The sequence below is a fragment of the Dufourea novaeangliae genome, unplaced genomic scaffold (assembly GCF_001272555.1).
Source record: "Dufourea novaeangliae isolate 0120121106 unplaced genomic scaffold, ASM127255v1 scaffold25, whole genome shotgun sequence".
NCBI classification, from domain to species: domain Eukaryota; kingdom Metazoa; phylum Arthropoda; class Insecta; order Hymenoptera; family Halictidae; genus Dufourea; species Dufourea novaeangliae.
In genome coordinates this window covers 1,216,492-1,240,794 of record NW_015373901.1, presented here as the reverse complement: position 1 = coordinate 1,240,794, position 24,303 = coordinate 1,216,492, and the positions used below count along the sequence as shown (strand labels likewise).

Sequence of the window (24,303 nt, the reverse complement as noted above, 5' to 3'; positions counted from 1 at the left end):
GCTTTGCAATATTCACCGATATTTTATGTCATTCATTATCTGTGTTTTATCTCATTTTTAATACCTGATCAAGAAGGTAAGAATATTCCACCGAATAGAATGCTGGTAACCCAACGTGGTCTGTGACTGTTTTCGAAACAGTGTGATGGTAAAAAATTTATTAACGAAATTTCTTTCATTCGTCATTCGCCTATAAATACGAATGTTTAGCCTCAGACTGAAATATGTGACGTTCGTATGCTGATGACTTCGCGGTCAAAGTGTTACAATATTTACATCCAAATGACCGTAAGAAGAATTCCGGTAGAATTTTACACTGCAAATATTTCTCTCGCAAAATTCCACATGCACGAAAAAAGAAAAAAAAACCCGTCAATCCGCGGTGATCTTATGTACCCAGCCGTTAAATTCGCTACCGCACGGTCGAATTCGCTTGTAATTCGCATCGTGGCCTGTGCAACTTGAACAGGATCGTTGTTGTAAATCGAAACGACAGAATTACGATCGATCGGAAAATCCACGGCATCCAACGGTCGGCAACCGGTCACGTTTATAACCGGAAATAAATACGCTCGAATTGAATATGCTCGTGCGTCGTGGTTCGGTGCCACGGTTAATTGCGTTTGTATCGATATCGTATAATATTGATGCGCCGGTGATTACCGAAAACGGAATTACCACTGGCGGAAACCAGGTTTCGTCCATCCGTGGTCAATTTACCTGGTGAAAAATCGATACAACACGATGAAACTTTAATACCATCGCGGGAAAGAAAGGATTCACGTTCCCCAAAAAAGCTACAACGAATTAATTGCTTTATATTATCGTTCCACGGGGCATATCTCTCGGTGACGAATCGAAAGGATCCATTACTGCGAACCGAGGTAGAGATCGGTCGAATCGTATTTTTATCGAGCTGAAACAATATTATCGTTTCCCCGAGCCGCTCGTCGAGCACGAATTCATTCATGATTTTCGAGTACATAGCTCTTTTCCATTATTCACGGCGAACCACGCTCCGACGAGCCGTCCCATCCCACGTTTAAATCGGTTTAGCTTCTCCTTGCGATTTGTAATCCAAGCGACCGGGGGGTTGTGCTCGATCATCGGCATCGACCGAACGACAAATCCTGTGATTATTGAATTGAATTAAGACGCCGTTATACAATTGCCGAGTTCGTTGCGTCTGCAAAGACCAAAGTACGATCGGTGTATTAAATTTTCATTTGGGATCGTTGAAATATTCTTCGCTGTCAACTGCAACTCTCGAAGTGTTAGATTTCCGTTCGTGAAGTTAACAGATCATCGTTTGTCACATGTGAACCTGAATTATTGATATCGCGGGTCATAGAACAAATTGGGTCAGCGTAAACAGTGTCATTGTGGTATTTACAATCGACTATCTATAAGCCGTTTTATAATATGTCTTCTCTGAATTTTCATTCACTCTGTTTCTTGTCCTGTGAAAACCAATGCATCACACAGCGGCAGAGAATAAAAATTTAGCAGTTTTTGATGAGACGATCACAATTTTTGAAACTTGTAATTTTATTTAAATAGAAGCGTATAAATGCAACGATTTTGACCGATTTTAAGGATTCTCTTTCGTAGGAATTGTCGGTTTTTTTCCTCTATTTTCGACTGAGTTTGACGATAAGTCTGAGGAGAACAATAATCCAACGAATGTTCCATGATTAGTAGTACGTGACTTGAGTTTTTTGAGAAATAAAAGAAACTTCTTTTCGCCCACTGAACTGCTAAATTTCAATTTTTGACCACCGTGCATCGTGGTAAAGTGAAACAATGCATCGTTAGTTCCATTAAATATAATCCAATTCATCGTAACAATAACAGTATTATTATATATTTATATCAAGCGCCACAATTCATAAGATTTAACCAGGATCAACGAACGCCACGATTATTCAATGCTACCAACACAGACAAACCGACCAGAACACACGCCGATCGATTCGTAGATAACAAAATCACACGATAAACACATGTTTCTTTTTATTACTTCCGCCCCGTATCGGATTCATCTCTCAAAGTCCACGCTGTTTGGTGAATAACATCCTGCGTATCGGAACGTTCAAATATTTACCGATATCTCGCCGCTCCGTCGCGTTTTCCCTCGTATCCGACAATATTTTCACGGAAAGCGATTAGAGATGCTGACGTGCCCGCGAGCGGCAACAAAGGGGTTGGTTAGCGGCGTGACGGGGCTTGCAGAACGGTCGGATGGTGGAGGACGAGGAGGAAAAGGAAAGGGGGCGTTGGGCGAGTTTTCACAGATGTTCCGAGTCAGCCAACAGCGAAGGGAAATAATCGGTCGAGCGGAATCTCAGACACAGAAATTGCTAAAAGCGGCGCGAAGAGAAGTGGAGTCGTATCGCATCGGCGTGTTTCGCTCTCTATAAACGTAGCGGCGTGAGATAGCGATCCTTCCGCGGTACCCTAATTAAATTGAATCACGAAATACCCCGGGGCAGGAAATACCCAATGAAGACGTACATTAACAAATTAAAGCGCCTTCGCGTTCGAGGGATCCTTGGACATACGCCAGTGGTTAGCTTTAAACGCCGCGAAAACCGTCTCGTGACGTATCGCTGGCGCTGTTACGTTCGATTCGATGGCATTCTGTGATCTCGAGGAGCCAGGTGTATATAGAGTTTTTTGAAATGTCGTAACTGTAACACGCATTATTAGCAGGTGAAAGTTTTAAGGGAAGGACACCAACTAGTTCGACTTCGATTTTGAAGGAGTTTTGTTAGATGATAGTATACAGGTTTCTAATGATATGTGTGAAATATTAGGTGTAGATTACTGTAGATGCTTGATAATTTTAAAGACTTAAACCATTAAAGTTACGAATCTGGAAGATGTACTATGAATATAAGTCGAAGTTATCGTAATTGTATTAGGGAAGTAACAGCAAGATGTATCGTTCGGCATTCGGCTGGTTGGTCAACCGTATACTTTGAAAAGCTTGATCTACATTTATAATACAATAAAAGCTCTAGGAGAGTTGGATAGGAAGTTCCTCGTGAGAGTTTCTTCTTCATTCTCTTTAGCAAGATAATCATTATCTCGATTTTAAATTTTTCTTAGTTTAGATATTCTCTTTACGTACTAACTGATTAGTATTGTCCAACGTCTTGAAAACGTGAATTTTAACCCATTATACTTTTAAATAACCAAACCTTGCGGTATTCATTAATAGACTTCTAAAAATTGTACGCAGTATTAAGTCAAGGGTCTCGCCCAAAAACCGCCGGCTGCGAATGTGTTAATAGACCTAAAGAAACCCAACATTGTTCCTCTTCGATTAAAAAAATAATAACAATAATTCCGATGCTTCGTTTAACAATAGATTTTACGTGGATATTATTTACACTGCCATCGGTGAACGACTTTTTGGAGCACGGTATCTTGGTCGACAGTCGTGGCAGCAGCAGCAGCACGGAGAAATTGCCGCGTTTTTAGCACACTTTCTACAAATTCCGTTCTCTCCCCGGGCTCGGTGAACGAAGTCGTCGTCGCCGGTTAAATTTGGTCCCGTGCGCGGTGTTTCTGCGTTTCTGCGTCTCACGCGAACTCCGCGACTCCACGACTCGTTTCGAACAAATATTATCCTGCCTCTGTTTTGTATCGATCGATTTCATCCTGCACCGTTGCTTTTTTGCCCAACGATTTCCCCGATCTCGATAAAATTCAGATAAAATATGCGACCCATCTTTCGAGGTTCGACGGACATTTTCTGCCGTGTTTTTTCCACTTGGAAGAACGTCTGTTTGTTTTGTTTAGGGAAGCTCGAATTCCACGAATTTTGGTAAATATAAAAACGCAATTCAATGATGTTACAACGGTTCAGAATTGATTATTTTGTCGCGTGGTGTACAAAAAAAAGTTTCTGCGTTCTGAGGTCACTTTTTGTTTTGTCTTCGAGATTCTATCAACTGACGGAATTTTATAGAAATGGAACAGATTAGACGTGACGATCGATTTTTTTTTTTTTTCGTCTTTGTTGTTTTATGTCACTTATTCGGATCTGGTAAGGAATATACAATGAGGGATGTGACGTTTGTAATGCTAGAAGCGTTATTGATACCCAGTCTGTCGTTCAGTTTCAGTTCGATACGTGATTTTACAGTTTCGGTATATAATTAGGCCCAGCTGTGTTTCGAGTACAGTTGATACCTAAAGAATTGATGTCCACCACCCTTGTAACCGATATTCATACCTCTACAAGGAAATATCAATTTTCCTATTCTGGTTACTGCGAAGAGTGATGTAACGACTGCGCTTGAAAAATCTCGAACCTGACCTTCTTTCGAACCGACCTACATACCTACATGCATCCAGCGGCGTGTTTGCCTTGCCTCGATGCCCGTTTAACTCTCCAACTGGGGAGGATAGTATCGAACAGTTATCGAAGTATAGGATATATCTTAAAATATACAGGGTGCTAATTAAAACGTGGAACATTTTCATAGGATGGATTCTACATGCCGTATGGAGAAGGTAATCAGGAATTACGAAATTGCATTCGTTTTGTAATTTCATTGCATGCTTCTACAAAGCATAAGAAGCCATTAAATTTTCAATTTATCAATTTTTTTTATGTCTGCTATAGTTTTTAAGATAAACAGGAAAATAGGAAAATGCACATTAACCTTTAACGGGGGTTTGAATTCAATTTCAAAAAATTGTTATTCTGTTTAACAGTTATAAAGAATCGAAATTACCGTGTATGTATATCTATTTCGGTTACGGTTCTTATATGGGTTCTAGAAATTATAATAGTATTTATTCTTACATCGGTTCTATTTCGGTTTCTAAATTAATTTTCGTCACTTATGTGTACGTATAATAATATGTATATTTCTAAATATACATCTCAGACACACTTTACCTATCGATAGGTACTAACTTTTACTTAAATGTGAAAATAATAATGTACCGAAGAATACAGTAAATGTACTTACTATAAATACAAAAACAGTAAATAGAAAAACATTTTAAATGGTGTATTTAAACAACTTCAAAAATATAGAAATTTAGAAAACATAAAAATGGTATCTAGACTAATTATCAAAATCTGTCTTAAATAAAAAAATACGCGCACCGAGGAGTTCACCAGCCCGCCCGAGGGTTAAAGGGGGTGGTTTCACTCTAAACAATCGTATATCAGCAAAAATCAAACAAGTGTCCCACTTCTATTCTGTCTCCTACAAACCCACAAATTTCTGTAAAAAATCGTCATTTTCAGGCTAGCAAAAATACCATTGTTAGTTTTTCCATGCAGACATCCATCCTGTGAAAGTGTCCCACATTTTTATCAACACCTTGTACGTTTCACGATCGGCCAGCTGCGATATGCACTTCAACACAGAAGGTCTTCTACTTATCGATCCGATATCCGTCGATGTTCCTCGGTTGGAATACAACTCGATCGACGGAAACGCAAATCACGAGACGGCCGTCCGTGGCCGGCAAACACGTCGACGACGGAGGGATAAACGGACACATCGTCGGCGGGGACGAAATGAATCAATAAACCACGACATCGGGTCGGGCCCGTACAGAGAGAGGAAGAGAGAAAGAGAGCGTTTACGTGGCCGGTGGTCCCGCCACTTTATCGTTTATTCCCCACCCCACCCCTCTTTGAAAAACTCTGGAAAAATACTCGGTCCTAAAACCCCTCCGGCGTTTGCTGCGCGTTGCTTTTCAGTCGATCCACTTTTTACGATATATTCTCTTCCCGCCACCCACCCGCCGCTTGTTTTTCACCCGTTGAAGCCCACGCCACCGTGGGGTCGGCCAACGTCGTTTTTCCTACGCCGGTTTCTCGATCATCTTTTACGGTTTTTTTCTCTCTGAATTTTCGAGAAGTTCATCGTGAAACGTCGTTTTTTTTTTTTTTTTGGAGGAAATCTCGTTCTCGGTTCGTTCTTCTTCGATCGAAACCAATCTCTGTTGACAAGGATTTTTTTCTTCCGAAGAACGCATCGGAGCAAGGTTTCCTATTAGTGTATATGATTGGGCGGGATTTACCGTGGTTCGTTATGGATTTTTACGACTCCATCCGACGCACACGACCAGTTACGTTGCATTGCGTAATGTTCAACCATCGTCGGCGTGGTTTCAAGGCCGATGACGCGATTACAAGCACGCGCGAACCGTAAATATAAAAGGCAGAGAGGAATCTGCATACGTACTATCCCGTGGTGTTCTGCGACGTTTCGTCGTGAGATTTGCAAAATGGAGTTGTGGGTGGACACGAGGCGGGAAACGCGAGACCGTGTTTTCACGTGGAAACGCGAAGTTCGGAGGTCACTTGCGCTTGGTTGTCGAATGTCAGAGGTTGGTTTTGGTGAAACTTTCTGTGAGTGTTTGTTGAAGTTAGACGATTGCGAAAGCTGTTCGTAAATACTTCTGAACCTGTGTCGTTTAGGGCAGTAAATGACTTTGACAAAACTTTCATCGGATGCAACGTGGCTTCTATGTTTTGCTTAAACCAATTAGATAATCAGGAGAAGAAAGAAATTTCTCCTGTTGTTTTTGTCATTACTATTTGAAATGTCATTTTTCACACAAAGTCTAGTGATGAACTTCCGTAGAAAAATAAATAAGAAACTTTTCCATTCATCGGTTCAGCTACATCATAGGTTTCCAAAGTGGGCGCTGAGAAGACTTTGATGGGCGTTCTAGTTACTTTATTTTCAATCGAATGTTTTAAGATTCAAAGATTACACGCACAGTTACATTTGGAAATTTTAATAATAGAGATAGTTTACCCAAAGGGGGCGCTTAATCGAAAGAAAAAAAATCTGAAGAGGTGCCGGTGAGCCAAAAAAGTTCGGGAAACCATGAGCTACATGAACAAGTTCCAATGTTTGAGGATGTGGGTAAACAGTAACAGTTTTAAGTAGAAAACAAGCAAACGGTGGAATCTTATCGAATATCTAAGCCTAGCTTAATCAAAATGAATTGAACAAAAGGTAAACCATGTTTGAATTCTATTCGTCGATCGGACCATCCATCCCAGGCACAAACGCTTGCGAAGAATGCTATCCATTACTCTCCATAGAAAAATTTCCATTCCGTTCCTCAATATTTAGATCTGTTCCACTCTACAATTACCGTCGTCTCGGAATGGTCGAAAGGCTACTCCTTATCCCATCAGTCATGGATGAAGCCATCCACGGCCCCTAATTGTACAACCCAGAATCTCCCCCTTTCTTCCGCGTTTCATGGTTCACCGGAGGTAACCGGTTGTACCCCATCAAACTTACATCTCCAAAGCAAACTCCGTTGGCAGACGTAAGGTCTTTCTCTCTCTCTCTCTCCCTCTCCTCCCGTGTCGTGACCCATTTCGCTTAAAATTTCCGCGGTCGTTCCTCTGGGGCCGGATGGCGAAGACACCGAGGGGATCAGTAGAGAGAGAGCCATTAAAGGGCGCTTTGAAAGCGTCCTCGTCGACGTCGTCGTCGTCAAAGACGGTGACGGGAGTAAGGAAAATTTCGCGACGAGGAATCGTTTCTCGGTCGCGTTTTATGACTCCCGACCCTGTGGAATAACGCTCTTGCTCCTCGTGGACGGAAAAAAAAAAGAATCGGCACACGTTCTCCGCCCCGTAAAGTTCCACGTTGGAACCTTTTTCGAGCGCTGGCAGCAGTTTTCAGTTTTGCTTCCCCTAGCGTAGTCTGTGTGTGTGTACGCTTCCGTTTGTATGTACGTACCCTCAGGAGCAAATTCGGCTTCCGTTGGGGGAAAAGCGGGGTTAGATGAGGGCTTCCTATCACTTGGTAAATTTATTTCAGGTACTGAAAGAAATGTTAAATCAAATGTCAATTTAGTAGAAATTTCATTAATTCCTGATACCAAGTGGTAGAAGGCCCTTCTCCTACGCCATTTTTCCCTAGCAGAAGCCACGTTTACATAGTGTCGTAAGTTCTGTCCCTCGCAAAAGGACGCTTAGTTGGCTGTAGAATTAAAATATGCATAAAGGAATCTGTGATGTTTGTTTTTTATTAACTGAACAACATAGAAATACATTTGTACATACACCTGATATAATGGACCTTGTACAGACAGAATTTATGACACGACTATGTACGTTTCTCTTGATCCTCCCTTAATATTCATCGGCGGATGATCTCGAAAGTCTGATCACAGAATCCAGACCGTTGTGTTCCCCTCCGGGTCGCAGGGCCAAGGAATCGATAATCCTGTCGATGACGGAAATGGCATGGAGCTAAGACCTTATATACATACATACCTTCTTTCCGACCTGGGACTTTTCCATCGACGTCAGCCGCACGCTCCGCGCGGCGGAAACTCGGTGTAACGCGTGGATTATTCCGTCGAGTATGTACACACCGAGACTGCACGCTTGGTTAATTGACTTTAGTTCGCGAGGAACATTTGCATCGTAGATAGAACTGGTAATATGCGCGGTGGTTCGAAAGAGGCACTCTGAGGGTGCTTGTGCTGATAATTTTTCGATAATTGCCGCAGGCGTGTATGTATCGTTTTAACTATTCCTCGGACTATTGGGGTCGCAGTGACCCTTCTAACATCTTTTAAAGTAAGCAGGATTTAATGCTAACAAGGGAAGGCACGAAAGTGTCCCCCTCCAAGCTTGATGACACTTCGTATGTCTGTTAAGCAGTCAAAAATAAGGGATACGTATTTTTTTTTATCGGCTAAGACGCGACTTTAAGGGGTGAAACAACCCCTCGAAGTTTCGATTCGAAATTTTTTTGTTATAAACAAATTATATTTTGAACAATTTGGTAACACAATATTATTCTACATAAAAAACTGCAAACCTGTCTATTAGAAGTTTTCATATATCTCCTTTAGTTTTCGAGATAGTACTTTCGAGTCGAAACTTCGAGGGGTGGTTTCACCCCTTAAAGTCGCGTTTTAGCCGATAAAAAAAAATACGTATCCCTTATTTTTGACCGCTTAACAGACATACGAAGTTTCATTAAAATCGGAGGGAGACACTTTCGTGCCTTCCCTTGTAAGATTGATATGATTATTTAGAGGAAATCATCGATGAATGTTCGAAGGCTCCTCGGCATTGAGTGTTCAGACGTCATCTCTACCACTGGGCGTTTAACTGGTTCCACGGAGGACTGTCCAGTGATGGGGATGACGTCTGAACAATCAGTACAGAGGAGTCTTTGAACACTCATCGATGATTTACTGTAGTACCTTATATCTAGAATGTAGGGTTAAGGTATTCTGTTTTACTTTGATTAATTTTATATCGATTATTATGACAATTTATATTTCGGTCGAACATTATGATAATTTGATTCATTTTAATCGACTGTAATCTATTATCTTCAATGTTGCAAAGCAAGTTCGTTTTCATTTACCAGTTCCAGAAATAATGCTACTAATAAATCATCTAAATTTCGAGACCCGAATAAGGGTTAAAGTATTTCGTGAAAATCTCCCCTGTTCGAAATCTAGGCCATACAACTTCTTAATATAACCAAGAACGAGATTAATTGGTCTACTCTGCGTTTCACTTCTGAAATTCCTCCAGCTACATAGTCTATCCCCAGATAGAAATCCCCTCTCCTCGAAGTATGTTAATCTTACAAATACTGAAGTAAATTTTCCTTACGAATTTCGACCTATCAAAATACAGACCGACAATTGGGTTAACTATAATCCCACTACGCCCAGCTAGTAAAGTTAATCCACTACAACCGAGGAGTATTCAAGGAAAAAAAAAAAAGAAAAAAAAATAAGAAGGAAAACCCTCAGTCGCACGAGCTCTTAAATGGGATCAGCAAAGGACTTTGTATCTTGAAAACACTTTAGCGAAATGGAGATGGTCGAGCGGAGAGTCGCGGATATAGTCGCGAGCACGGGCGATAGCGTTCGTCGGAGCATGTTCCGCGATACCGGGGATCGATAATAGCCAGCAGCGTGCCACACGTATATACATATACACGTACGTAGCCCCGCGGATGCATCAAGGCTACGTGTCTCTCTCTGTGTTGATTCCCGTGTGTATGGGACCGTGTACGTGCCGCTACGTAGGCAGGCAATCGAGGAAGAGAGAGAAAGAGTGAGATAGTCGGAACAAAGTGTACGAGGCTCGTTGCATCGGTTTTACACTTCTACTCTCTGTTTCCCTCTCTTCCCCCGTTTTTATGGTTCGCCGTGTACTTTGTTCCTTCGTTTCCCAAGCGTTTCGCGGCTTGGCCCGTGTCGTGTGCTTCGCGAGATCGAGCCGTAGAATTAACCCTTGGAGTACGGTGACGGAGTCCGTTTGGACCCGAACGTTTAAAAACTATATCAAACTCATCCGATTTGTAAGTATAATTTAAGCTAGGAATTGTTCATATTTGATCGTATAAAAAAAGCAGGTTTTTTTTTAATGATTGCGTTTGAGAGTATTTTTAAAAAGAAGGAGGCATATGTTTTCAGACGGATCTAGAATATTAAGAACGTCTATATTCGAAGGGTTAATTTTACCGTTGACCGTGCAATCGACTGTGCATAATACATTCGAGCCCGATAATCCATCGTCGAGTCGCTTTAATATCGAAAACGGCAATTAGGCTGCGCATGATTTTTCGAAAGAGCCTTGTAATGAAAACTGGGCTGATTTTTAATGACGTTCCACTGTTTCCCCAATACGAAGATCACTTTCATCGATGTTTGATGCGTCCAATTTGCGGGGAAATGCAGGTTTACATTCAAATTGATTCTCCGGATAGATTGCAGTGTCTATGGTATCTTTGGAACAGTTTAGATCTGTATTCCTTATGGATCTCGGGTGTCCCGTTGGTCGCGTGCTTGTAGGCGGTAGGCTTAAATAGGACAGTTGCTGGCGTTCTCCTTAATATTAACGAAGGAAATGAAGACTTGTTTTCATTTTATAGACTGTAGAAAAAATGTTTTGAATGATACTTGTGATAAATTTTGATAAAATCCAGATAAAAGTCTTGACACTTGATATTCAGGCGGACGCTTTATCTCATTAACCTCTAGATTAACTTCTTCACGACGAGCCACTGTGTATATTTATCAGCGTATGAAAAATGTGTAAAAGGTGTTACCGTATACTTGGACTGCGGACCTTTATGCAAATATTAGTTTTTTAAAGATTTATTAGCAAGTTACATGCATGGAAAATAACAAAAACTCTAATGGAACAACATAACAATTTCTTTTGTAAACCTCATCTAAGGGTAATATTAATAGGCTTCTTATCTATGAGCACTGAAATTTAAAAGTCTATTTACTGGTCAATAAAGTGTTAACTCGTCTTCATGTTCCTCGCATCAGCTTGTATTCGATGTTCATCATTTCTCCCCAATACTCTATTCTCTATTCCCCAAAACTTTCTTCTTCTATAAAGACATCTCTTTGCATTCACTGCCTGAACCCTTTAACAGTTGAATAAAATTACGACTTGAGGTAAAAGAACGTATACTTTAATATATAATAATAATAATATAATATATAATATATATTTTTTACTACAATAAAATTAAACTACTTCTATCCATGGTAAAAAAATGTAAAAAAAAAAAAACATGTTTTACACGTATTTAATAATTACGTCGTGTATGATAAATCCGCCGACTCACTCAGGATAAACTGTTAATGGCTTAATCGTATCCTCTATTTTTCATCTTCTTATACGGCGACCGATAAAATCATTCCATAACGATTCACCATCCGTTCAGCGAAATAGCCGGTGCCCACGTATCTCCCGCGGAATAACAGAATTTTTGGCCATTGGTTGGTAATCGCATATTTAAATTTCCCGGCTCGGACAGTTTCGCATTAGCGGGGGGCCCGCGGTACGGTCTGGCTCTTCCGTTCACTTTACCGAAATGGATGTTAATTTTCGCCATAAACCCCGAGTAACGATCTGTAATTTCAGGTGTATACCGCTGGGCAACGCGCGCCCGCAATTCCACACCGGTTCCGCACGTGCTCTCCTCTCCCCTTCTCGGTCTGCCCCCTCCCCTCCCTCTTCGTGTTTCAGCCTCTTCCTCTGTCCGTCTGTCTGTCCGTGGCGCCCCTCTGCCCCTTGCCTTATTCATCTCGATTATTATACTCCGTGGCGGCGGCCGACGAACCGGGATTTCATAAAAGCCTCGCCGCAACGAACGCAACTTAGCTTGACCCGCTTTCATTATTTCCTTCGCTCCTCCCACTTTTTTTTTCCACAGCCGCGCGCGTCTCGCCGTTAATTGCCCGGGAGCAACAGGTTCGTCTAGGAGACACGCGGACACTTCTGTCACCCTCCGTGGATTCTAGATCGATTCCCTTCAGCGTTTGTGCAGTTGGACTTGGAAATGGAGACTGTTCAGTTTGATCGATTGTGGAATGGAGATTATTTTGGTTTCACGCCAGATTAAGTTTTTAGAGGTCAGAAGTACGGTAAGATCACGATTGGTTGCGAATCTAGATTGTATCTTCTTCTCATTGGATTACGCGTGAGCGATAAAGACCGGTGCCTGATTTAACGTGATCTGACCGTACCGTGACCGCTAGTGGGGATCAAGCTTTAGTTATTCCAAATGTATTAAGTTAACGAGAGACAATCTTAGTGTGGGTTTAGATTCTAAGCTCATCTAAACGTCAGTGTGGTACTCTAATGGAGATTGAAATATACTGTACCATCCTAAATTATTGCATTTCTTAATTGATATTAAAAATATTATATAGACATAATTCTCGATATCCACATCGTAATCTTAATTATTCCGATCTCTTTTCAACGATCGGTATCCACATCGTAATCTTAATTATTCCGACCTTTTTTCAACGATCGATATGCACATAGTAACCCTAATTATTCCGATCTTTGTTCACCGATCGATATCCAAATCGTAACCGTAATCACATCCATTTTGATTCCTCACCTCCCATGAGACACACGGTTTTTCCCGGCTTACCCGGCCATTGTATCGACGTTGTTACACCTCTTCCCTTCGTGGCTCGATTGGAATCGGCGAGACGTGCCCGCTCGATCGACCGGTCGCTGGAAGAGCTTGGATAACGAAGCCGGTAACTGGAAGTCGATTGTGAAAGCCTCTGTAACGAGTGCGTAGTTGCGTTCGACGAGACCCACCACCCCTCTCGCCTCTAGGTAACTTCTCTCTTGCCTCGCGCTGGGTTCCTCCGAGCGTGATGGAGACCTCGATGGTGCTCGACATCGTTTCGCCGTGTACATACTTACACGCTTCCACCCGTTGTCGTTCCCACCCCCTTTCCTCCACCGTTAACGATCGATTGTTTTCGTATAATTAATTCTGGTAGGTGGGATAAGATCGACGCGGCCCACGATGTTCTTTCGAAATGTAATCGCTGAAGGGACCGTGTTTCGGCGAATCTTTAGGATTTGTATTGGTTTTGTGTCGATTAATCCTGAAGCGGAACACGGGTCAATCCACGATTTTTCGATGTCTAATCTTTGGAAGATATTTTTGGTAACTGTTAAAACGCATCCTGATCTTTAAGTTAACCCTTCGCGATCCAATTACCAGTGTGACTGGCACAACAAATAAAGGCGATCTACTATCAGCTGTACTGTCAACATATTATCTTCTTTTGTTGTACCTAAAAATTTCTGGAGTAGACTACCTACAGGCGCAAAGAATGCACAGAGGAATTTTTAAAACTATCACATTAGTCCATCGTTGATGAGCCATGAAGACATTGAATTTTCTTCATTTCAGATAACTTTTTGAACAGTACAATTTTTTCGTGACTCAATTTAATAACCGAATTTATAAACCGTTTCACCGAAACAGGTGTATCGTTTCACTCCCCAAACAATCATTTACCCAGACGCTTATTGAAAACGATTCGCGGTGATTTAACAATTCGGCGAACCGCAATATTTTATAAGCGTGCGACGAGAAACAGCGATCGAAAAATAAAAAACAAACAGTTAATTCGTTTCTTCGCCCGATCGATTCGGTTTGTGTTTTGTTTACCCGCCCGGTTCGTTCCGACTGCAGCAATTAATTCCTCGGCCTGTATATAACTCCGTGTATCCTCGCTTGTTAAATTACACGCGGCTCGATCCAAATCGCATTAAAGATTTATCCCGTTATCCGTTCCTCCCCCGTTCGCGAGCTTTCGTCTTTCTCTCTCCATCTCTCTGGTGCGTTCTCTTCGTGTCTCTACACGGTGTTCGGAGCCGAACTTCCAGAGTTAGAAACTCGTCGGAGCCGATAATCAGTTCGTCGGAGACTATTCCAAGTCTCGCCGATTAGGGGCGCGAGTTCGCCACCGCTCGACGCGTGCTGTGTTTCGCTCGGAAACTTGCTGAACTCCGTGCCTACGACGAAAAAGGGACAACAGGGAATTCTTCATCGGACTCGATGAGAACTGTGCTCGGGAATCGATGTTGTATATACTATACAGGGTGAACCAGGAATCGTGATCAGTAGAGATTACTCTGTTATTAGCAGTCTGATCGAAAATGTTTTTATCAGGTATAGCATGGTTTCAAGAGAGATTTAACGCGATTATAGCAAATTTTTTGTCAACTCTTTTTTTTCATGATTTTTCAAGGCCACCTTCAATTTTTTGCAAGTACACCTATAATTTTTTTACGCCTATCTGTTAGAGGATTTCAAGACGAATTCGGTAAGTATCATAACATAACATGTGTTACTTTTTTTTTCATCTGGGTCGAGGAAAGATTAAAGAAATATTCGAACTGTAATATTACAAAGAGTATTGTATGCTACGTCATTGTACGTGTTCCGATGTTCAGCTCTTGCCTATTGTTTGTAAACATTTCGTTCTGTACATTGGAAGACATCTAATGATATCTACTGATCACGATTCATGGTTCACGTATTGTAACGTAATGGTATTTGTATATACGTGGAGCACGCTGTGACGAATTGAAATCTCGATTTGTTCCCTTGTATTCGCAGTGGTCCCGGAAAGTATTTTCTACGCCCACATTCTTTGATAAATTTTTGTATGTGTGGAAAAATGTACGGGAGTGTAAAATGTGGGAGGGCGCGGATGCTTTTGCATCAACTTTATTTATTAAGGTTATGTGTTAGTATAATATAATAGTGGGAAAATGATTTTCGAAAATATGTATGTATAGTTTGTGTTGTATAATTTAAGACTATACGACAGCTAATTTTGCGAGTAACTTCCATCGCTGGTCTGTTTTTGTCGAGAATTATAATAATACAGTAAAGGCTGCATGAGAGTTGGATAGGAAGTTCCTCGTGAGAGTTTTTACTTCATCCCCACCAAGGGAGGGGGAGTGCACTGCGAAAGTTATGAAGCGATCCCGAGTTTCCAACTCTTATGAAGTCTTTACTGTAATATTTCAGTTTATTATTGTTAAAATTTGTTACTATAATATTCAGTTACATGTAAACTTATCCATATTTGTAATTTTGCATTTCAGATGAAAGGCCGCGAGTTGTCCCGTTCTGGAATATTACCGTGTTACCCAGCGTTACAACAAAACAGCGTTAAATGAGGTAAGATAGTCGCTGTACTTTGATTATTTTCAACATTATACTGTGTCAACTAACGACGCATTTAAGATCTCTTATCGAAAAAATTCGACGCGTTAACAGTTTGGTTGTGATTATCAGATAGGGCCATTGGTGAATCAGAAAGCTGGTTATCCAATAGTATTAAAAGGGTTAATCTGGTAGTTAACGTGTCCAAAGTCAGGAATAACGCTGTCAGATACTGCTGCATTACGTATTATTCTCATAAAACTCCGCGCAAGTCTGTTTAGAGAAGGTTAATAACACACGAACGATACGAACAACATAACGACGACAATCATTCTCCCTCGTGCAACAAGCTCGAGAACCACTTTTACCAACGAAAACATCCCGGAGCCCCGTTACGCGTTCGCCATTCAGCGGTGCAGAGCGTGGCAGGTTAAAGCGAGAGCGGGACCGGAAACGGGGCTGCCCGGGAAGCGGCGTCGAAACAGCCATTCACCGCACGAAGAAACCGGAATATACATATATAATAGAGGTGTGCGTGTATATGTGTGTTCCGCGTGACGTTGCCCGTTGCGATCCCGTAGCTATCCTTGTAGTATAATCAAGGAAATGAAATCGTAATTAGCGGGAGTCCGTTGGTCCCCGAAATCGTAGCCAGGACTGGATTTTCGTGACGCAATCGACAATGACGGAAAATGGATTGCCTCAATTTGTCCGATTGAAACTATCCCCGGACACTATGCTCGGAATTCCTATTAACCTTTCTCTCCGATTCTCCCTCGAGTTTCTCTCTCTCTCTCTTTCCCCTTCTATTTCGTCCCATCAGTCGCCGTTGGTTTCCCATAATGCCGAGAGGGGAATCTTAGGCCGATCCTTTAGGGTCCATCCCTCCTAGCCCCTGGGTCCCCTTCGTTACTTGCATTTATACACGTCGCTTTTACTTCTGCCCTCCCCAGCTCGTCGTCTTTTTCTTCTTTTTCGTCCCTACCCCGAATGCCGGCAATTTTTTAACTGGCAACATCGCGCGTGCAACCCCCACGCTGATATTTCCTTCCGGAGATGGATGGAGAGGAATTAGGTTGAACCTGGAGGAGTGGATGGGCTGATTTATGCGTCGCGTTTTCGAGATGATATCGCGATTACGCGAACAACAACGGATTGAGGAATCGTTTCTTCGTGGGTGTTAACGGTTTGATCCGCGGGACGAGACCAGTTGCCTCGTAGAGGCGATCGTTTTTCATCCCTCGGGGCTTCGCCGCCGGCAGGCGAACGGAAGTCCCGATCGGACTCGGGGAGATTTTCCGTCGGGAACGGAACGCTGATTCAAGGAACGGGTTTAATGCAGTTTTGATGGATTAAAGGAGTAATTCGAGGGCGATCGGCCTGGATGAATGGGGAATATACTTGGGATAATTCCTTTCGATTTAATGTCGTTTATTAAATCGACGGGATTTCGATCTTGTAACCCGATGGTTCGAGTAACGCTGATATTAATTTGTTTGTTACTTTCCGTTGGTCGGCGATTCGTTGTATTAACTCTTTTCTAGCCCGAATTTCTTTTTTGTGACTATGCGAAAATTAATGTAATGTGAAACCAACAAATATCAACTTTTAAATAGAAATTAATGACGAATTTACAATTTTCAAAGATTTTATTATTCCTAGAGTTGAGAATCACTACAGAGAATCTTATCGGTTGCTAGAGAGAGGTTTTAGAACGCCATATAGAGTACGTCTTTTTTTTTTTTATTTAATTTTGAAAATGCAAAAAATATTTGATACGTAATTTGAATGGTAATTAAGTGGTCAGTACCTTGTAGGCGTTATTTTTTTCCTAATGTCGTTTTTTCCTCGTTGTTTTCTAGGTCATTGATATTTTTTTTCAAGTAACTTTATATTTTCTATATGACCTTGAAAAAAAAAAAAAATACGTACCTGAAAAAAACAACGCCGTCAGGATATCGATCACTTAATACCATTCGAATTACGTATAAAATACTTTGTCACAGTTAAACGAGACTATAAGCAACAAATAACAAATAAAATTAGACGAAAAAATACTGTATTGGCAAAAAATAAAATCAGACCAAAAGAACATCAATCTATCGGTATCTGATTTCGAAGTCACACGGGGCTATAAAGGGTTAATAATCGTCGTGAAGAGTTTCTTATAAGATCAAGCGTCGATTATCGTGTAACAAGTTACTGTCAGGCTAGCATCGGAATTTACTCGACGAATTCAACGTAATTACGTTACAACAGAGTTATTAATTTCCTCGTATCCGTGGGACCGATCTTACGTGCCAGATAAGATTCCCCGCGTCACACTGTTGCCGATCCATTTATAACGATAGACGGTTCACGGTGTGACGTATTAATCGTCGGATGGCACGACTGGAAATCAGTTCGAATCGATCCTGGCGTGATATTTCAGCTGGAATACGGTCTTTCCTGGCCCGTCCTCCCTCTCCTCGAACGCGTTCGCATTTATTACAAGCTTTATACCGCCGAGCTTCCAGTGATCGGGCTATATAACCGAGGCAAACACAGCCCCGCGCCTCGCTTTCATTCACGGCCCCGGAAATCAATTATTCATGCAGGATTCCGTTCCCCGTATTCTCGACGGCCGTTTCTTCTTCATCTTCCACGGCCGCGCGTTTCTCCGTGCTGCTGGCTCGATTGGATTCGAATCGCCAGCGGAGGCTGAGCGAAAGAAAGGAAGGAAAGGGGAAAAAAAAGAATAAAAAATACGAAGAATAGAAAGGAGCAATTAATATTCGATGAAAGGTTGCAAACCGTGCCGCTTTCTTTCTATTCTTGAATTAGCAATTTACACGAGTCTCTGCAACGGTTTGTAATTTTTTTATCTACGGGAAAGTCGTCTTCTTTCATCGTAATTCGTATTAATGGGAGAAGAATTTGTTGCTCTCTTCTTGAGTGTGTTACTTTGGAAATTTCGCGACCGTGAAGTTAATTTTTTATCGGGTAACGTGTAAATCTGGTGGATATATATTCAGGAATTCGAAATTGTACGCGTAAACACGAAGAGTTAAGTTCTATACCCGGGGTCATACAGTTATCTTGTTCCACTTTCGGGCGCGGAACATTCCGACCGGGCGAAATACTCTGGAAATTGCATTTAATTTAACGCGAGGTTTCGCGTTTCACGTTGAACACATTTCTCCGTTTTTTCAAAGTGATCGTTTATTCTTTTGCATTACATAAATTCATCCTGACGCCCGGTTCTACGGTTTAATCAACCGCGGTTTAATTGAATTTTTATTCACGCGACTCCACTTTCCTCTCGCGAGGACGACGAAACTTGAAACTACGGGTCTTTATGCAAAATCATATTGTTCAGGAGATAATTTACAGTGACAGATGTTACACAAGAATTCGTTTCTTCTCTGAAAAGGTGTCGGCGCGTTATAATTAACGCGAAGACTTCGGTAAATTATTGTTGAACGTTTTATTCTGTTGCATTTTACGTGCTTTTGTACACTCCTTGAATATATAACACCGACAATCGACAGTCAGTTTTGCAATTAACTGTTCATGTTTATCTGTGGTTCGTCGCCTGCCAGATATCCCATTATCTTAATTTTTTTTCTTCCCCTCTACGTCGCATCGATTACTAAAATGACAGATTGCAGATTTCTTATTTGACCATTATTGAATTTACGTTGACTTGTAATTTACTATAATATTTTATATTAATTGTTTTCTCCTAAACCAAAGAAACATTAAGAAAATATATCATTTATTTTTTAGTGTCCATCAGCTGCAATACACTCCCATAAACGGTTAAGAAATTACTCCTTAGTTCTGCTTACAACATACAATAATCTTAGAAATAGGTATCTTACAAAAATAGTTCTGTTTACAAAAATAGAATAATATAATCTGATCACGTTTCGTGGTTCACCCTGTACATTAACATAGATACCTAACATTTCAGCGGACTAACGCAAGGGTTAACATTCGTGACATCTTCAAAGGAAACAATTAAAAGAGGACAATCCTCTATTCCGTTGGAGGCGCCCACTGTTATGTACTCTTGTCGCAACCCAATCAATTTTGCAATTCGACAGGCGACAAATGTCGCGAAAGTATCGAACCGTTTTCCCTGAATCGCACAGGGGGTGACCGGTGTTAGTCGCTGGAACATTCTTAGTATTCATTAACGACGCGAGGGTTCGTCTGAGGGTCGGTGGGCCGCTTTGTTCGGCGCGGAGGGTTCCGGACACATAGAAGCGGCGTTTGTACGTCAGAATAATGGATGACTCCGGGTCCGGGTAATCCGTCCGGGGGCTTCGTCCCTGTCAGTCGATGACAACGCAATGCCAGAAAGACCAACAGAGAGGGAACAGGAGGAGCCAGGAAGAGCCGGTGAGCTTTCTCTCACACGGGTCATTGGTTTTGTGCGGGAGTGCAGGCTAACACGTAACGGATGATTGTCGCGCACACGTGTCGTTTCGCGAGCAAATTGCGTTCTAACGAATGTACCTATACAGGGTGGAGCAATAACTATGTCCACTTTGAATATTGCCGTTATTTGTAATAATATGAAGAAATGTTATGTACAAAACTTACACAGTATAGAGGGGGGCATATTGTGACAAACATTTTCTGCGTGGATGAAGGTATAGGGGAGATTTCAAGATCATCTCTATTTTTTTTTAATGGAATGCTATGTTTTTTTTATCACGATTTTTATCTCGCTGAAGTCGTCTCAACACCGACTATCACATCGATTCTGTGATTCTAATCCATGCAGTATTCAAAGTGCTGTAGAGGCTCGTTAAATATTGGCCGATTATCTCACTGCATCTTGAAATTAACTTCTTTGACTTGGATGGTTGTTTAGATTATCCATAATCGACAGTCGCACACTATTAACCAGCGACGAGAAATGACATAGAATCTTCGATGTATCACAAAGATTTGCGTTATATAATATTGCCTATCTTCAGTTAGATCATCTTGCGTTACATAGTAATGAATAGAAGATTATGGATGATTATGCAAATGCATACTTCAATGAAGTCTTTTATCCCATTCATAAAATCCGTAACGTAGTAACGAACGCTAATGTATTCTACAGTCAAGGGTCTTCACAAATCTTTGAGCACATTCCGATGTGTTCTGTGCCGAACATTTGACACGCCCTTCCGTGCGTTAACTATAACAGTACAATATGAATTATGAAAGTCTTATTGTCGTACGAACATTGAATTTATGGTAAACATTTGAGCAGTCCAAACGGTTTAAAATTCACATGAATAATGCACTGTATCCTGTGTGTGTGATTCACTGATTTATCAGTACAATGACCTGCGTCCAAGTGCAAGGAATACATTCGAGTATTTATTAAATGACTGAATATTTAACGAATGATATTTCGTATCGCGTTTTCCGTATCCGTATCCTTAGTTCCTTGACACGTTCACTGGCCACGGTGGGTCATCGATGATCGGCGCTGTTTAATCACACAAAGAAACATTAAACTTCAAAATAGAAACAATTCAGAACCAAAATATTCGTTTTTGTTCATGAACAATTTTTTTCGTTTACCTTGGTTTTTTAATTTTCCTATTTTTCTGACATTCACGAAACAACTAGTATTTTTTTTCTTGGTTTGAGAAAAATAATCATTTTTTGTATTTTCCTTTATTAAATGTTCCTAATTGTATACTTACATTTATTATATGCTAGAAATAACGGGTGGCTTTCGACTCATTGATCGATAATCACTAGAGTAAATCAATATTAGTTGTAATTATAATATAAAGAAGGAAAAGAAGAAAAATAACAAGAAAAAACACGGTAATTAATAGTGAACGTGCGTTTGTCCATGTTTAATCATTTGTCAATTATTGGGTGTGAGTAGATCCATTAGGTATTTCCTTCCGAGGTTTCTGGGTAAACCTGAGTAAGAAATTTTCAGCAGATTGGTTCTTATGATTTTTAATCCTGTGCTGGTATGCTTTAGTGAATTCCTTTATTTCTTCTTCAACAGATTACATATTACAGCTACTATAAGCAAACATTTTGTGTAACGTCACGTGACGTTTGCGCGCGCTCGTGTCCCCGCTCCTTTCCATCATTTCGTGGACAATCGCGCGCTCGTTTTCGGGTCCAATCGACGAATCAATTAACCCGAATTCAACTGGTGTAACGATTCCGCAACGGTGGCCTCTCGGGGGAGGATTTATTGCCGTCCTCAGGCGAGCTGCAATTATTCATTATTGATACATTGCCCGGTCGGTCGTCCCCTTCCCCCGCGACAGTGTACAGGATGTTCCCTCCTCAGGACAGCCAAGCTCCGCCCGAAGGATAGATTTCGGGTGATCGTGGTGCGCAACGGTTTTGCTGCTCCTTTTTCCCTCGCGGAGCTGCGCGATCCTCTCCGTTGCCCGGACATTAATCACGAAAGTTTTCAAGGTTGCGCACGGATTTCTGCCGGCCGAAACCCTCTGGCGTCGAAACGAAATCTGTGAAATCTTCTCTGTTCCTCGGAACGGTGTTCCATTTTTCGGCGATGTCTTTCTCATCGATCTAGATCTTGCGCTGTTCGAGCTCGACACGGATCGGTGGCAAGGATAATCTGTCCAGCCGGTAAATTGGTTTGTAAATTGGTCGGTTGTACATTACCACAATTAATTATTGCAATGATTAATCGTTCGATACGTGGATTTACTTATTGGTTTAATCCTCGAATGGCAGGGTAGGTTTTAACACTAGAACTACCAAGCAAGTCAAAATGACTTGTCAATACACTCTTACAACGACGATTAAAATGTTATGATAATACATTTTCTCAGATCTTTTGGATCTGTTATTACGATATGAAAGTGAAGAAATTAGTCAATTTCTAAATTTCTAAATTTTCAAAAGTTTTTCACGTTTATTCACTGACTCGTACTCTTTATTGCTATTTCCGGACGGGTTAGAAGAAAGTTATTATCTTGAACTTGTATTTTTGTTTATTTATAGAGTAAGGAATAATAATTGAGTTATATAACATGTAATAATAGTATTGAACGTTTACTGAATAATAAAAAATATTTGGGAACGAGATTAATAATAAAATATAGAGTGGGGACAGCATAAGGAGGACTATAATTTGGGTCGGATAGAACCTGGACCGTACCATTACATGGTTAATTTTATTACTCTGCCAATTAGTTGTAGGATGATCATGGGTCTAACGGTGCTTCGATACTTGTCTTTTGTGTTGGGATGGGATAAGTAATCCGAGACCCTAAGATTCTACACAGTGAGCTTCTGAAATGGGTAGTTTGTATTATAATTTAGTAAGAATAGCTAGAGTTTGATTATTAGACATTTAAATACTGTATTCGATTGTCTAAAATTCAGTGTATTTGAGAAATTCAATAAATTTTAGTATGGTTTTCACTTTATATGAGACCTTATAGAACCTTCAGTACACTAAAGAAATTTTTGTTTGTTTCCAGTTTTTCCGGAAATAAATCATTAAATATTGATATTTGCATAAATATCAGCATTGCATTGATTACTATTCAAAGTTCCAAACATCTGCACATTCAAGGGTGAACCAACATATGCTGGTTGCACTTTTGTTATCTATGCTGAAACGGTCGTGCTTTGGAAACCTATTGTCTCCTTGCACTCGTGAAACCTGTTGTCTTCCGTTTCTTAGCAGCTTCACATCCTCGTCAAAGACTCCTCGTTCCTCCATTCTTCTTCCTCTGAAATGGAATTTTTCACACCGGAAACACGGTCGAGGGTATGAAAGTGTTGCAACAATGTAAATTCAGTAGGTAATCGATTCGCTCTTAACTTTTCGCTTCGACTTCATTCCAACTTTCATTTTTGTTCTCTGTTTCTGATCTCTTCGATTGGACCAGATGGCGCGATGATTTTCTGTTCTTTTTTTTTTTTTCGTTCATTTTGAGTTATTAACGGCGCACGCGGCACGCTCTCGGCGCCGCGGCTCGAATCAATGTTATTAATATTACATTGTGTTTCGGTGGACCATTAATAATCACGGCTTTAAATTAGTTACGCGCGCGCACACGAAATGAATTGGTAAGTTCGAGGGGAGGGGAGTCGATAATTAATTTCGACCACGCATAAGCGACTATAAATTACGGGTCGGCCAAGTACAGTGGACACGTATTTATCGGTCGATAAATGTATTATTTTCGCTGATTTTCTATCTTGTTTAACGCGAAACTTTGTTTTCCTTCCTTGAAGACATTGTTTACCCACAAAATATTTTGAACGTGTTATTTTCACCTTATCAGTTTGATTCTTGTTCGATGAGTGTTATTACCACTAAAACCGTAACAGTACCAGAAACTGCAGCTTGTAAATTTCTACGTATTAATAAAATTTCTACTTTTATCGTTAACTCAATAAATATCGTTTGTAAGGAAGATAATATTCTATTGAGATTCGTTTTTGACACACAATAATACATTGCTCGAGAACGGTCTGTTGAATTATATTCGAAGGAAACTACTAAGCGTATGTCGAAAGAACATTAGTGAAACCTACGCGAAGTTTTTAACGACGAATGGAAGCTCTTTGGATGTGTGCATGCTCTCTGCGTGTTCGTGAGTATGAATGAACTAGAAAGCGATCGAGGAGCGCAGTCGGGAGTTTGAGAGTCTGCGAGTGAAGAGCAATTGTTCGGAGAGTTTTATAGGGAGCATTTAGAGGGAGTTTCAGGTGAATAGTTTAACTAGAGAGGCTGTTATACTTGTAGTTACATTCCGCTGAGTTTCCACAGCCCAATCGATATCAGAATACAAAA

The 24,303-nt window shown here is 40.9% G+C and overlaps 1 protein-coding gene across 1 annotated transcript in view; it reads left to right on the top strand.

Moving 5' to 3' along the window:
• Nucleotides 1–24,303, top strand: part of LOC107193717 (mucin-5AC) — a 392,296-nt gene that overhangs the window by 65,230 nt on the left and 302,763 nt on the right. The window contains exon 3 of the mRNA XM_015583219.1: nt 15,443–15,518. The gene's annotated coding sequence lies outside the window, so the exon portion shown is untranslated. The remainder of the gene's footprint in view (nt 1–15,442; nt 15,519–24,303) is intronic.